Source organism: Dermacentor albipictus, chromosome 9 (assembly GCF_038994185.2).
Source record: "Dermacentor albipictus isolate Rhodes 1998 colony chromosome 9, USDA_Dalb.pri_finalv2, whole genome shotgun sequence".
Lineage (NCBI taxonomy): Eukaryota > Metazoa > Arthropoda > Arachnida > Ixodida > Ixodidae > Dermacentor > Dermacentor albipictus.
In genome coordinates this window covers 26,182,364-26,197,425 of record NC_091829.1, presented here as the reverse complement: position 1 = coordinate 26,197,425, position 15,062 = coordinate 26,182,364, and the positions used below count along the sequence as shown (strand labels likewise).

General features: G+C 48.8%; 1 protein-coding gene across 2 annotated transcripts in view; it reads right to left on the bottom strand.

Moving 5' to 3' along the window:
- LOC135901905 (uncharacterized) overlaps nt 1-15,062 on the bottom strand; it is a 261,657-nt gene that overhangs the window by 114,764 nt on the left and 131,831 nt on the right. The window lies entirely within an intron of this gene.

Genomic DNA, 15,062 nt, shown 5'->3' with positions numbered 1-15,062 from the left:
CTCTTGCAACGCTTTGCAGCAACTTAAAGAGAGTACTGAACGTTTTGTTTAGTCTTTATTATTATTATTATTATTATTATTATTATTAGTAGTAGTAGTAGTAGTAGTAGTAGTAGTAGTAGTAGTGGTAGTAGTGGTAGTAGTAGTAGTAGTAGTAGTAGTAGTATTTCGATTAAGGTTCTCGAGTAGGCACTAAACCCCACAAAAGAATACTGGTGAAGGTATGCGGACTGGCCAAGGCCATTAGATTCTTACAAACTAACAGATCTCGATTTATGTACTCAACGCGTTTCCTTCTTTTTTTCAAAGGCTACGTGTAATTATTTGTGTTCGGAGTTTTGCAGTGTAATATCTTGTGTTCTGTGCTCTGGCCATTCAAAGTATCTGGCTTTAAATATTCACATGTGTACTGAACTCATGTACAAACCTTCGTGATTCGTGTACTGTTGGACTGTATAGCGCTTATACATGTGATGGTCTACTGAGTTCAAGATGTGTGTCATTATTCGCTCTTCCGCATATTTGTTTCCCTTCCTAAGTGACAAGGAGTAGCCGCGGTGCCGCCAGAAATGCGCCGGCCTCTCCTATTTATCATTCCCATGAAAAAAAGAAGAAAACAGGAAAAGAAACAGACCTGTAGTCTGAATTTCAAAAAAAAAAAAAAGCCTTTGCCGAAACATGCACCCACCGTGGCTGCTCTGCGGCTGAGTGGCATTGCGCTGCGAAGCAAGAGTCTGCGGGAGCGAATCGCGGCCACATTTGGATGGGGGCGAAATTTAGGGGAGAAAACAACAACAACAACAAAACGCCCGTGTATCCTGCATTATAGGCACGTTCAAAGAGGACCAGGTGGTCGAAATCACGCGGGATTGCCCCACTACGGCGTATCTCCTCACCATACCGCGGTGTCGGTAAGCAAACAAGCCCAGTAACTATAGGGGTTTGCGAATAATGATTTTTGAGACCGAATGGAATACGAATCGAATAGCGCCAGAAGCGAATATAGTATGAAATACTTTTACAATAGTTTTCGAACGATGAAAAGCCGTCATCGCGATCAAAATAAAAATAATTTGACATCCCAGTTTTCTTAAAGTAGCAAGTTTCTGTCATTACACAGTACATTATGAAGTATGTATTTGTTAAAATCACAAATGAAGGTTTAGAAGCAAGCAAGTACTTTGTTCGCACGCACAGGGCTTTTCAGAGAGGGAGAACGATCGCTGTACAGGCTTTTGTATGGCTACCTAAATGGCACAGCCTGCTCCACTACGCAAGCTCTCGTGTTTGATGTCGATGCTCTATGCCCGCGGGGGTGAAAATTTACCGTGCTTTTGTTCCAATTCTACGCTTATTTGGGCGTGGTTGACTTTTTGAAACATTCGAGAAGCATTCTAAAGGAATTCGAAAAAAAAAAATATGTTCGCATTTACGAATTGGGACTATTCGATTCGAAAAACCGAATCCAACAGGACACTATTCGATTCGCTATTCGAAGGTTTCGAATATTCGCACAAGCCTACCCATAATTCAATTAATTTGATTCCTGAGAGGAGGAACGCAATCCCATGTTTCGTGCAGGACAGCCGGGATCACGTGAGCGACGCGCAAGCGAGGTTATCCATCGCTCAGCTGCGCATGCGCCTACAGGCATTGTGCGTCACGCAGGCTTCGGCATAGGCGTTTCAACGGCTTTGGACATGCCATGTGTTCAGGTGCTGCGGGAAAAAAAGCGGTAAATAACTTTAGGATTAGGATATCTACTGGCGCGGTGTTGTGGCCTACATATATTTTGCGCGAAAAAGACGCCTGACATATGGCGGCATCTGCTTTCCATTTATGCATAGAAAGCCTCTCAATTGTCGTCGGAAAGCGCAGTCCGTCAAAAACTTATCTTACTCAGCCAGCTTTTGGACGACAAAGAAAAGAAAAGAAGAAAAAAAGGAAGTGGAGAAATATTGCATGCCAATCCAGAGTCAAGGGAAAACCAGCGTTCGAATCGGGAATATGCTGAAGAGGAATGAATCCGGGGGAAGAAAGTAAACTGTATAGGTGTGAGGGTTGTTGAACGGGATGCGAGGGAAATAAAACGGCTGTGCGCACAGGAGGACAACAGCAACAACAACAAAAAAAGTGAGTCTGGTGTGATGCCTGGCAACGGAACGAAAAGTAAAGGAACGCAAAAGCAAATGGGATCGCAGCAGCGAATGCTCGGTGCCGAAAAAACGCTCTCGTCGATGTCGATTTCCGATTGCATACCTACTTTATTTCTAAAGCTGAAATGTTTTTTTTGCAAGCTGCTGGGAACCCCGAGGAAAGAATGGAGGAGAGAACAAGAAAAAAAAAACCGAAAGGCTTTTGCTTTCGGCGCTCTTTCAAAAGGCCCCGGGCATTCTTTTTCGGTCGTAAACACGGTGTTTACCGGCACCGAACATAAGAGAGCAGTAAAACAAAGAAAATATATTTAAAAAAAACGCATTCTTCTTTTGTAAGGCATTCTTTCGCCTTTGGCCGACAGAACCCAGTATCGCGTGTACGTTTCAAAAGTTTCCAATAAATCAACACGCGCACAAAAAGAAACACACCCTTCCCGGGTTTCCCCTGTACTTCCGTGCACGGTGTCGGTAATGCGTCGTTTCGAAACTGGGTGAGCCCGAAGAGAGGTATAATACCTTTGATGCCCGTTTTATTTATTTATTTATTTCTCGCGAAAAATATATACTGCATGGTCACGTCAGACAGGGAGTACATTTTTATGCTCGTCAGCGATATCTGATCGCCCTTCCCTCCGTATAGAGGGAGAGGGGGGGGGGGCAGGGAGGCAACTTTGTTTTTAAGTTTTTTTTTCTTGTTTTCTTTTTTTTTTTTGGTCGATGACGTCCGAATTCGAAACCGATGCCGGCGCAGACCTCCCGAAATACCATAACCCGCTCTCATCTGACTTCTTTGTGCGTTGTTTAAACCACCTCGTATAGATCTTTTTATTTTGTTTCCAAACTCGCCGAAAACTTCCTACTTTTCCCAATCCTTAGATTTAAGAAGCCCCGCCTGTAGTATATATACATCCTCTAATACAATCCGCAAGCTATTTCTCTTTATTTTATTTTGCTTCTTAGTAGAACAACGAAGCGAATTGAGCCGAGGTCTGCGTCCAAATTGAACTTTCTCACAAACACCGTGTCCGCTGAGGCGCTCCCTTCGCGGGGCACGGTATATATATATATATATATATATATATATATATATATATATATATATATATATATATATATATATATATATATATATATATATAACCGGGACGTGCGGCCTGTAGCACCGCCACCATTGGGCCGGTCTTAGAACCTTTGTTGTGTTGCGAAACCCGGCGGCAATACCTCTGATTGTCCAAAAGCAAACAGCACGGCAAAGACAAGGGCATGGTGAGAAGTGCGCCACTGATTGCACAACGTAGCCGCGCAGTTTTCTTTTACCTTCCTTTTCGACGAGAGCAGGTACATTTGATTTTTTATTTTACCTTCTATGTCTTTTTGTTGTTGTTTTATTTTGTTCTTTTTTTGGGGGGGGGGATGCCACGTAACATCATTGCCGGCAGCTTTACCTCTGAGCCATCGCACGTCTGAACGAAGAGAGGAAAGGCAGTGAGGCAAACACGAACAATAGAAATGCAGCAACAGAACGAAGCATATAGGCGGTGCGTTTGCGATGTTTTAGTTAAACAGCAAAAGAGGCAAGGGTGCGTCCGGAGAGCAGGTCCGCAATTAAACGTATGTTTCGTCGCCAGTGTCCGCGCAGTTTGCCACGTGAAACAAACGCAAGTGTGCGACTTTCTGTTGGAGACTAATACGAAGATATCATCTGCAACGGAAAGGACCGGCTAGTTGATCGCAACATTTGCAACACGCAGAGATGAACATGGAATGCTACTTGATGAAATGAGCGCTACGAATACGCGGACGAAAGAAGACATGTACGACAGACAAGGCGCTAGTGCGCGTGTAGTAATACATCGATTAGTTTTTGACCTTCCAAAGCAAGACAGTGACTACTACATACGTGTTATTCAAGCGCTTCGGAGTAATGCTGGCAAACTTGAGTTCATTATCGTACACCCGAAAACTGTGTAAACAAGCGTAATTGCGTTTGAATGCAGCCGCCAGAAATATGACGCGCGATCTTGTCTTTTGAAAAGGAACGTCCTACAGCCACTGGGCCGCCGTACTGATGTGTGGAGTGAGTGAGTGAGTGAGTGAGTGAGTGAGTGAGTGAGTGAGTGAGTGAGTGAGTGAGTGAGTGAGTGAGTATGCGTGCGTGTGTGTTGTGCGTCCGCGCGTATGCGTGCGCGTGCTTGTGCTTGCGCGCGTGCTCCTCAACGTATAAACCTGCTCACTTCCATCCACGGCCGCCTGCTGCAGGAAGCGGCTAGCGGCACCTGTTAAGTGCCAGCAGTTAATTGCGACGACGCAAATGTACTGCATCCAGCCTCTCCAATCGCAGGCCACAGCAGTCAACTCCGCAGTTATAAATGGTCGGGGAGCAATGACACTGAATACCGCGGTCACAAATCTGCACCTCCACTTGATCTTCGTCGTCTTCGTCTACATTCCGTCAACGCAAGGGGGGGACCGGCTCAATTTGCCCACTCCGAAACCGGTGATTATAACACCTGAGAAACGGCCGGTCACGGCCCTTGCGCAACCCTATAGTACAACTATAGGCGTCGGGCGACGCGACCGCCTTGGCAAACGCGTGGAGAGAAGCACGCCGGCTGCGAACAAGCCGACAGAGAGCTTCTTCAGGTCCGGCGAAACGATTGGCGGGGCGAACGGAGGGCCGGTCGGCGGCAATCAGTTCAACACCGCCCGCTGCTTATCTGGCGAGCATCTTCGCGAACTGCGAACGCTCGCGCGGGGCGATAAATGAAAGAGGGGATACCAGTAGCGCTGCGGCGCAGAAAATGCGATACCTTCTGGGTCTGTATCGGCGCGCGCGCGCGCGCGCAGTGCACAGAGAGAAGGGAGGCTTGTCGGTCGCCTCGGTTACGAAAGATGAATGCGCCGATTTAATGGGCGTAACGCGGGAAGATTGGGAAGCACGTCGCTGGCTTCTCGGTGGAAAGGTGCTCGCACTGTATCGGGAGTTGCGTGCAGCGCGGCTGCGAGGAACGCGTGCGGCGAGCACGCTGCGAGAGCCGCGTTTCGTGCACCTATAGGACGCTCTGTACACGTTTGTGTCGCAACTGCAGGGATATGTCGACGTATGTTCGCAAGTTCAAGGTTTGTTTGCCGCACGCCGAGTCCTATTAGGCAGGCTAGATTGCTTTCCGCTGCCCCGCGCGAGAGGTATGCAACGTTCCTTCCTGTAACGGCAACTGTGTATCCCAGAGGCAAGTATATAACACATTTGATGCCTCTAATACCTTTGATGCCGATCATGAGCATGCACAGTGGAACTTCAGTAACAAGAAAGAAATACGCGAGAGATGTTTTTTCCATGTAGCAGTCTCAATATAGTGCCGGTAATCGTGCCAACTAGGCGAATATCTCGGTCGATGACGTGTATACACACGTTGTTTCGCCTTTTTTTGTAAGTGGTCCATGGGTTCCGACTCATTTGTCACTGCCAAGGCATCCGGTCTCACCACGCCGGTTCATGACTGATAAGTGAAGCTTCACGTGAGGGTTAAGCAACCATTGGGAATATGAGATACGCCATACAGTGTACAGTTATTTTCCCCAGTGCGATCACCGCGGCCGGGAGTTGAACCCGCAACCTCGAAATGAGGACGCCACAGCGCACGAACCACCACGAAATGCAAAGTCTCACGAAAGTATTCTTGATAACAACGTACTTCGTTCTCGTGCCAGGCACTCGGATTGCTCGGCATGGCCGACGGTGCCATGTTGAAGCCCCGTAGGGCTGGGTCACCTAATCTAAGTACTAATGAAGCAACAGAGTTAATATCATGCCGCGGACGTACCGTCGAGGATGGCAGAGGATTAGGCGGCGCGATGAGATTACGAAACTTCCAGGCCTTAAGTGGGGTTCGGCTGACGCAACACTCATATAATTGGAGATCTCTGGGAGCGGTCATCGCCCTGCAGCGAGCCCTAATAGTACCACGCAGCATGAAACGCATAGTTCATAATGTAATCCTCAAGGCACGAAAGCGCCACGGTGCCCCATGACCGCTTGCCAAATCACTTTCATCTGCTTGCGCCCATAAACGTGCTGCTGCTGCTGCACACATTTATGCGCAGACGCAATGCGTGGGGGCTTTCGTGGCTCCGAAAACCGAGCCTGCGCTATACGCTTCGCCGTGGCTGTAGCTGACGTAACAAAAGAATGTAACGTCCCGGTGTGGTGCGATTGATTTATACGCTTCGCGTTAGTGTAAACTCACTTGGCGCGGCTCTGCCGTCTCCGCGACGTCGCGACCGAATGGGCGGAGCCCGCCATCGCGGGTGTGAACGGCCTATCGTGGCCTTCAGCCGTGACCTGACGGGGCACGCGCTGGGGCACGCGCCAGGCCTCGCCCCGGACAGGAACGCCTGCGCTTGCAACTTCTCTATCGCGTTTGCGCACGCGTTTTCGCGGGTAGGTATGTGTACGTCTTCGGCTGGCTATTGCTTTTTATTAACTGTAAATCTCGCATGCCATACCTCAGCCCGCCATTAACTCCCTCCCACCATTTTTATCGCGAGAACATTTGCTGGTTTAAAACGGAACGATCAATTTAGACACGGCATCCCGCCGTCACGACCGAAGAAATGAGAAACTGCCGCACGCATTACTGAGCGCCTGCGATGACTTGATCACATGGAAAAAATTTAGAGCGTCGTTATAAACATTAGGCGCCGTTAGAGGCCATCATAAGCGTGACACTTCATAAACAAGACGCTGTATGTTCGCGTCTTCTCTGAACAGTGATCAGAAGTATAATGTAGATGAACCTGCGCCATTTCACCTGGGATCGAGTTGCGCTCGAACATGATGTTCACCTCATAATCTCACAGTTTTTTATAAACCCTTGTGGTCAGGAAAACGCAGCCATGGTACATGCTAGCGCTATAAATTTTCTAGTTTATTTTTTTATAATCTGTCTCTCTTTTATTCTTCTTTGCATTGGTGCACAGAAAGATATGTGCCTCTTGTAACACCCGTTCGGTGAGGTAACAGGGACTCGCTGTAGCACAACCGTTAAAAATGCGTTAGCACCATCTCTAAACGAATTTCCTTCAGACAAATGCTAAGAAAGTTTCGTAATACGTGCTGAATTCGAGAGAGTTCTTTTTTACTCCGAGACGGTTCTCGGATGAAACAAGCGGGCCGCGACTTCACAGCATAGACCTGCAATAAGCGATGCAGAGTGGTCCTGTTTAGTATAGTTAGCCTACCACGAATTCTGTGATTACGGTATCACTTACGAAAGTATAACGGGTACGTCACTAGTAAAAAAAAAATGTCAGGTTGAGGAGCTTCGTCCTGAAGCAAGAAAATTTCCTTTCAACCCCTTTCCTCTCGTCACCTTTACCTGTTCCACGAGCTCATCAAAGCAAGCCGACCCCAAACTTTCCAAGTAACGTACCTATAAAACCACGCTCTGCAGCCGTGATAGTTCGGCCGTAATTGGTTTCGAACCATAGACAGGACCGCAACGTCGGAGCCTAATGCACAGTGAGGCCGCGCGCAGTATAGACTAGTGGGTCAATCTCACTTTACAGGACTAAGCGCTCCGGTGTGCAAGGTCGCGGTAGCAATTAGCCAATCGATCAGGAAGCATGCTGGCCTGCTGGAACTCCTGTGTAATTGGCTCGAGCTAGATCGCGTTGCAGTGTGTGCGTTCGATAGAGCCAGGAGAGCGAGGCTTGCCGTAAGCCTAACGATTAGCGATACCAGGTATAATGGAAGCTGATCAGGCCAGGGAGATCTTTCCACTATCCGATCGCCTCGGTTGTGGGGCCCTTGGATCTCAGAAGTCGTGGGCTGACGCTCCCGTGTGACTTAGAAAAGCAGCGTGATTGTCATTGTACAGCGGTGTAAACGACGTGAAGTGTGGTTGCTTTAAATTCAGATGTCTCGACAGAACAGCGCGTCAGGTCCGCGTTGCCCGAAATCTAGAGCAACGAATAACAAAACAGTAGAGTATTAGAAATACTTGGAACAGTAATTCAAGAAAATTCTTAAATGCCACGCAAAACGGAGTTGGATTGCTTGATAAAGATGACGACCTCAGTGGGTACAGGGATACGCTGAATCCACGTTGCTTCCTGGTAATCTTCAGTATTTGGTATTTATTTTATATTTGCTGTGACATGACATTGACCATAACGGTTGTATAATAGGGCGTACGGAAGGAGACCTCGACAGCCGAAAGTATTACTCAGTGACGTCCCGCTACATGGGCAGCTCGAAACCAAAAGCTGCGGTTTGCAAGCCCTGCACAGACACAAGCCGGTGTTGTGCACTAAAATCTCAAAAAGCCCACTTATATTAGTAAATTGTACCCGCTCGTAATTAAAATGGCTCACTAAAGAGATTGCGTACCAAACGGTTTGCTACATAATCTTTGACTCTCACTTCCTATAGGTAACTTCCGGAGCCTTGTCCGACCACTTTAAAACCTATAGTCAGAACGATGAAGAATGCAAAGCCGTCCATTTCTCCCTGTAGCACGTACAAAGAGCGAATCTTTACGAGCACAACGTTGAGTGCAGAAGTCTGAATGCCGTTTCCTTGGTAACCTCCGGAACCGTGTCCGCAGAGTCAAAAGCCCAGTCGCACACGGCAAAGTCTGCAAATTCGGTTCGCAGACAACGCGGTAGCACGCGCGATTCTTTCACAAGAACAGTTAAGTAACAAAAAAGCAGGCTCGACTGCCGCTCCATGACCACCGTGCGGAACGCATAAATGTGCAATACCGTCGAGATCCAAAACACCGTGTCCGCACAATGTTCCGGGTAATGCAGTTATGCAGCGCCACACGGCGGAGGAGAACGATTGTTCTCCACGTCACACGGCGAGGCTGTGTGCGAGAGGCGGGTCACCCGTGCGTTCCCTTGCGCAATACAACGACGAGCTTTGAGGTTCGTCTGGCATTTTTTTTTTCTTCCCTGTTTTTACCTCGCAGCGTGACGAACACGCTCCGCCAAAGGGAGCAGCCGAGTTCGTCAAGCGTGGCCGAGGCACGTTCTTTCACCGGGCTGCTACAAAGTACGCGAGAAAACAGCTTCCGTTTTTGAGCCGTCCTCGCAAAGAAAGCGGAGAGCGAAACGCCGGCGCCAGGAGCAGACAACGTGCGGCAGCACAGGAGAGAGAGAGAGAGAGAGAGAGAGAGAGAGAGAGAGAGGTGCAAGACGGACGAATAAACGCTTAAACGCCGGTAGGCAAGTGAGAGGGAGGAGAGAGGGAGGAGAGAGGGAGTTGAATTCGTTAGAAGTGTGCAGCATAGGGAAACTAACACACGCGGCGATTCTCGTATAGTCAACCGATGAAGAAACGAATGTAGTATAGTCCGGTCTTATTCACGGTGAACACGTTTCAGGCAACTTTGTTTGTCAAGCAAATTTGTCTGGCTGTCTGCAAACCTTGTCTGGCTATCAAGAAATTTCGTCTTATTTTCCCTTTGAGGCAAAGCTTTCCTTGCGCGAATTCTTTGCAGCTTTCCTTGCTTTCTCTCCGCGAAGATTTCTTTGCACGAGGGTTGGCTTACCTATGGGGCGCTAGCTACTCGCTGTCTCACCGAAAGACCGTGTTTTAGCTACTCGCTGTTATGCACTAAAATGCATACATATAACTTTGATACTCTTGTACGTGTAGCATAGGTTTAAAGATAGGCACTTTATGGAAAGCTTTCAGAACGCACTCGTCGGAAAGTGACGCCTACGTGTAAAACTTAAGCCCGCAGTCTGTTTATAGCCATTCTTATACTTTACATACATTTGTAAAGTAAAGAAAAAAATCGACAGGGGGTAATACGAGGTACAAATTAATTGCCTGTTGTGAAATGCGCCGAATCACATCGTCCACGCGGTAGAACGGCTTGACAATTAAGCAGTCCCTTAGCCGCCGTGGTTATCGTTTTCGGCTTATGTGACTGTAACTATTACGACTTCCCAGCACGTGTGAAAGGTGACGTTTACACGGATATAGATGAATTCGCTGCAGGTTCGCTATAATAGCTCCAATCGTATAGTTAGAATACTAGACTTGGTAGACCGCTGGATGACTTATCAGGCTAGTTGTCTACAATATGTAGACAGACTAGTGTTTGAAGGATAGCTTTTACAAGACGAAATCACGTATTACATTTTGTCCCAAGTTTTACGCCAACAGTGCTCTTGAGGGGACCTATCGGGTCGCCCTGTGCTGGTGCTCTCGTGTGACTTCCGTATTTCCCAGACCTTGAAAGTCGCCTCGCTCACTCTCGTCAACTTCTGGGTTTCAGTCGTTCTGCAAGAGACTACAGCTTTCGTCCTTTCTTTCTCTTACTCTGTGGTGTACTAACGGCCTTCATTACACCGGAGCCCTGCAACACATCTTTTCACTCCCGCTGCGACGTCTATAGTTTTGACAAAGTCACTACGTTTGCGTTTATTCTTAAGACTAAGAGAGCTGTACGCGTTGAAGACTAACGTCGATAGAACTACTTTAAAAAAAAAAAAAGGCGTGCGAGTCTATTGCGTTCACGAGTGTGAGATAAGTTCCCGGGGCGCCTTGCTCGAACATTCAATAACGAAAATCATAACGAATTTAAGAACGCGTTCTTAAGTGTTCCGTAGACAGCTCCTAGTCCGCACTAGAACGCGGACTTAAACCCGCACTTAAATTCGTTATTGTTTTCGTTATTGAATGTTCGTGCAACCTGCCCCCGGTTTAGAGTGAGCCAGAGTAGTTGTTCAGAGAAAAAAGAAAGCTAAGCTTTAAACGCCGAGACGTTGGCCTCACCTAGTTTACACTGGCCTGCACTCCAGAAGGGGCGGACGTGAAAGAAAAGAAATGATAAATATGGAGAGCATGCAGGAAGTGCGTGCATAAGGTCACGCGCGGCGTCTCTAAGGTAGCGAATTCAGTCCTGCGTTTCGTAGAAAAAGGGAAGAACTATACCCTCCAGGGCGCGAAAAGCACGCATGCTTCGGTCTCCTCTAAGGGAGAAAGCACATGAAGAAATGGCGATGCACAAAATTAAGTCAGCAGTGGAAGGCAGTGCAGTGCTAACTAGGGTCACGTTCTTGATTTTTTTTTTTCTAGTTCTCGCTCCTAACCTGCAAAGTGTTTTCTTGGCGCAACGCTACCTCTATACAATAACGTCATCTTGTGAGAGCGACATTGTGTGGATTCTGCCCCAATTAGGTGCAGCAGTCTGCAGGTTCAGTAGCACTGCCAGCTTTCATATTAAAAAGGGGAGCACGCACCTGGACAGGGCGGAGAGTGGGAATGACATAGAGAGAACCACGCGCGCAGTGCCCTTATAAGCGGGGCCGTCGCGCAGCAGACCATGACTTCGTCCGTGCCTCTGACCGGCGCGTAATGGCAGATGAGGCCCGGCGCGCACACACAGGCGCACACGCATGCAGAGGAAAGCCAGCGACTGACCTCGCCTGTACTGCCTTCGTCGGCGCAGGACCAACCCACAAGACCTCCTTCCGCTTTCGTTCTTTCCTTCGCTTACCGCGCGGTTGTATTAACGGCCTTCATTACACCGGATTGGTTCCCGAAATCAACCGTCCCTTTCACGCTTATCCGCGGAAGCGCGCGTTTCTAGCCTATAAGCAGCGCTTCCCATGTACTAAGCTCGGCTTCGCGAACGGATTTTTCTCCGCTTTCCTGTCCAGACCGTTTCCCTCTCTCTCGTTTCGGTGGATCGCTCTCTCCACTGCAGTGCGCGCGTTTTAATTATCTCGATGGAGCGGCCTTCCTGCGTGCCACGATCCGATCATCATACCTGTCTTCCTCCTCTCTTCTCACTTTTTCTTCAATCTCTCTCTCTCTCTCTCTCTCATTTCTACGAGTAGGCGAACGGACTTCAATCTCTCTCCCTCTCTCTCTCATTTCTACGAGTAGGCGAACGGAACCTGGAGGAATGCGCGGCCGACGAGGAGGCACAAGCCTGCGGGATTGTATGTGTGGAAGCGTGCGTGTCAGAGGGGGTGGGGGTGTGGAGAGGGGGGGAGGTGGAAGCCCAGAGCGAAAGCCGCAATTATCGAGGAGACCCACCGCCGGTCGTCGCGAGATGGGGCCACGTGGACCGCATCCTTCGCCCCGGAGCGTTCGTGCGAAAGGCGCTCGCACGCGCGGACCCCGACCTAGCTGTCCCGGAGGTCCCACCCCCCTCCCCTGGCCTGCTCGCTGTTGACGTTTGGGTCGCCGGTGTTCGATGCGTCGGAATTGACTCCGCCACCCCGTACGAAGCGGCTGCCCGTCGCCCTCACTCCTTATTGTTATTTTCTTTTATCTCGCGGTGGGGCCCTTGCATTCATGTATACGAGCGCGCTGTCCACTGTTAAAGACAACACGTGATTGTGGAGCACGTGCTAATTATGCCCCCCCAGAGAAGTGTGCAGACGCCCGGCTTCGCAGCAGACGGCTTCTAATTGGCGGCGCCTCTTTCCGCACCTGCAGTGCAGTGCTTTTGGCGCATCTTCTTCTGCAGGTGTACTTGCATCTAGACCGCCATAAATGTGACGGCCGCTTAGTGCGGTGTTCCATTTAATAGCGGCAGTCACTACACATCAAGCAGATCTTGTAGAACCTTTTGTTGGCTGCATTTTGGCTGAGACTTCTAAGGCCGTGATACCTCACGAAAAAAAAAAAAACGAGAAAATAAATCTCACGGGGTACGAAATCCAAAGCTAGCAGCGTAATCAGTTAGCCTACTCAAGGTATACTGATCAGCGACATTATAGAGAAATCCGCATAATTAAAGTATCCTTTCAAGACAATGTTTACGTTTGTACGGCGATAGAAGGTTGGGTATTGTCGAACGAACAAGTGAAAGCTTTCTTTCGAGAATTTCGCTCCCAAATCGCAGTGTTGGTGCTTCTCGGTGGCCTCCATGATTTCTAAGTATTTGCGTGCGTTTGGGTCGTTCCGCAATAAAAAAGAAGGCTCTCGAAACCAGCGGCTACTTTATGAAATAGTGTCATACTTGTTAATCAATGAATAATTAGTTATTTCCGGGAAAATGCTATTCGTATTAGTGACGTCACGAGTAGCAAGTGCGGCAACGTGAACGTGGCGTCGCTAGGCGTCTCGCTTTTATGCGCATTTTCTGGCTTACTAAGCTTTCGAAACGGAATGACTCATGTTTTTGGTATTTCTGAACTATGCAACAGCGAAAAGATAGATACCAGTCGACTACTGTCTAAACCACACCGGGTAGACTGTCTATCCGCGGAAGCCCCGTTGTTAGCCTGTTGATGTCATCTTTCATCCCCCCATCTCGCTCCCATGTGTAGGGTAGCACACCGGTTAGGCTGAACTAGTTAACCTCCCTGCCTTCCTTCTCCACTTTTTCCTTCCTTCCTGTTGATGTCAGTCGGGCCGAGTAAAATAAGGGGCATTGAACAGAAATTCAAGCAAACTATTGGTTACTGAAAAGTTGCAGTAGCAGCTTTCGAACATGTCGTTTGCAAGTGAGAACGGCCGCCCGAAATTTTCCCACAAACGAAATGATGTTCGGCTTATGGCACTAAAGGTGAAACATCAGCCACCATGTCGTCTGGTTCTGCTTCGTCGTAAGCGGTAAGTTTGTGTCGTCAGACACCGTCTTGTTAATCATGAATGATACAACTGGATCATTAAGTTTAATGATTTCACTAATTCTTTCACTGTGGCACAAAGCGAGAGTGTTGAATTTTGAACACCCAAATTCATTTGCATTTCGTCTTTTTGCATCATTGAGACCACCTTTCAACGTGATACACAGCTTTCTCGAATCCTTCTACAGGTTGTGTTTCTTGCTGTAAATAAAACGCGCGTCGTTCATCGTTGTTAGGCATGACAAATGTGTGTCCCGTTAAGACGTCCGCTATACGGAAATTCACTCGCGATTACTACTGTGAGGTTAGGTTAGTTTAGCGCCAATTTAATGAAGAGATGGCGCAATATCGGCGATGGTCAGACTGATTCCCATTTCTACAGACCAGCATTGTCAGGACAACTAAAACTACGAAGGCACTATCATAAATGAAAACTTGGGATGATTCGGTGTTGCTACGTGGGCAAGAACCGGAAGGAGGTGTAAATGAAGGCACAACAAAGGGAGATAGATGAGCGGCCATAAAACATAAACACTGGAGATATAGAATGGACTGAAGGCAGGCGGAAAGGAATAGGAAAAAAAAAAAGACAAAGAAGGAATATGAAAGACTAAACGGGGCGGGGGGAAGGCTCAGAGAAGCCGCCTGCCGTGCTCCAAATACAACCGCGGCATTGCCCCGGGTCGAGATTAATGTTATGACGCGCGGGGATTACCACCATCGCCTCGGCGTCGGGGTGCTATCAACCGCCGGGGAATTCGGGACGCCGTTATAATAGCCCCGACCCAGACGCGCTCAGCGGGGGGTGACGAGGAGGGAGCGACACGCTCGAGTGTCACCCAGCTTGTCAAAATCTCGGGGGGGATTAGCCGCTCGACCCACGCACGGGCGGCTCGCACGCCCGCAGACGGCCAGCGGCGCCACGAGGGGTCGCTCGATGATACCCCCGGCTCGCTTTCACCCTGGGCCCTGACCAGAGGCTCTCGCCTTTCCGGCACGAACTGTATAAGGCAGGCTCCCGCACTTCCCGGATCCCTGTGGAGCCCGAATGTTGGCGACGAAAACAGGTCTCGTCTGAGGGACATGCGCAGTGGTCGGCCGGTGTGGTTTGGTGTCCCAAGGCAGCACACGGGCTGTCAGAGATGTCCCAGTGAGAGGGCTCCTAATAAATTTTGGCCGCTTGCGGTTCTTTAACATGCACCCAAAGAACGGTACACACGGGAGTCCTTGCGATTTCGCCGCCAGCTACGCGGCCGGAAGCCAAACGCGGGATCTTATGCTCCCGGGCAGCATGCAGAGCGC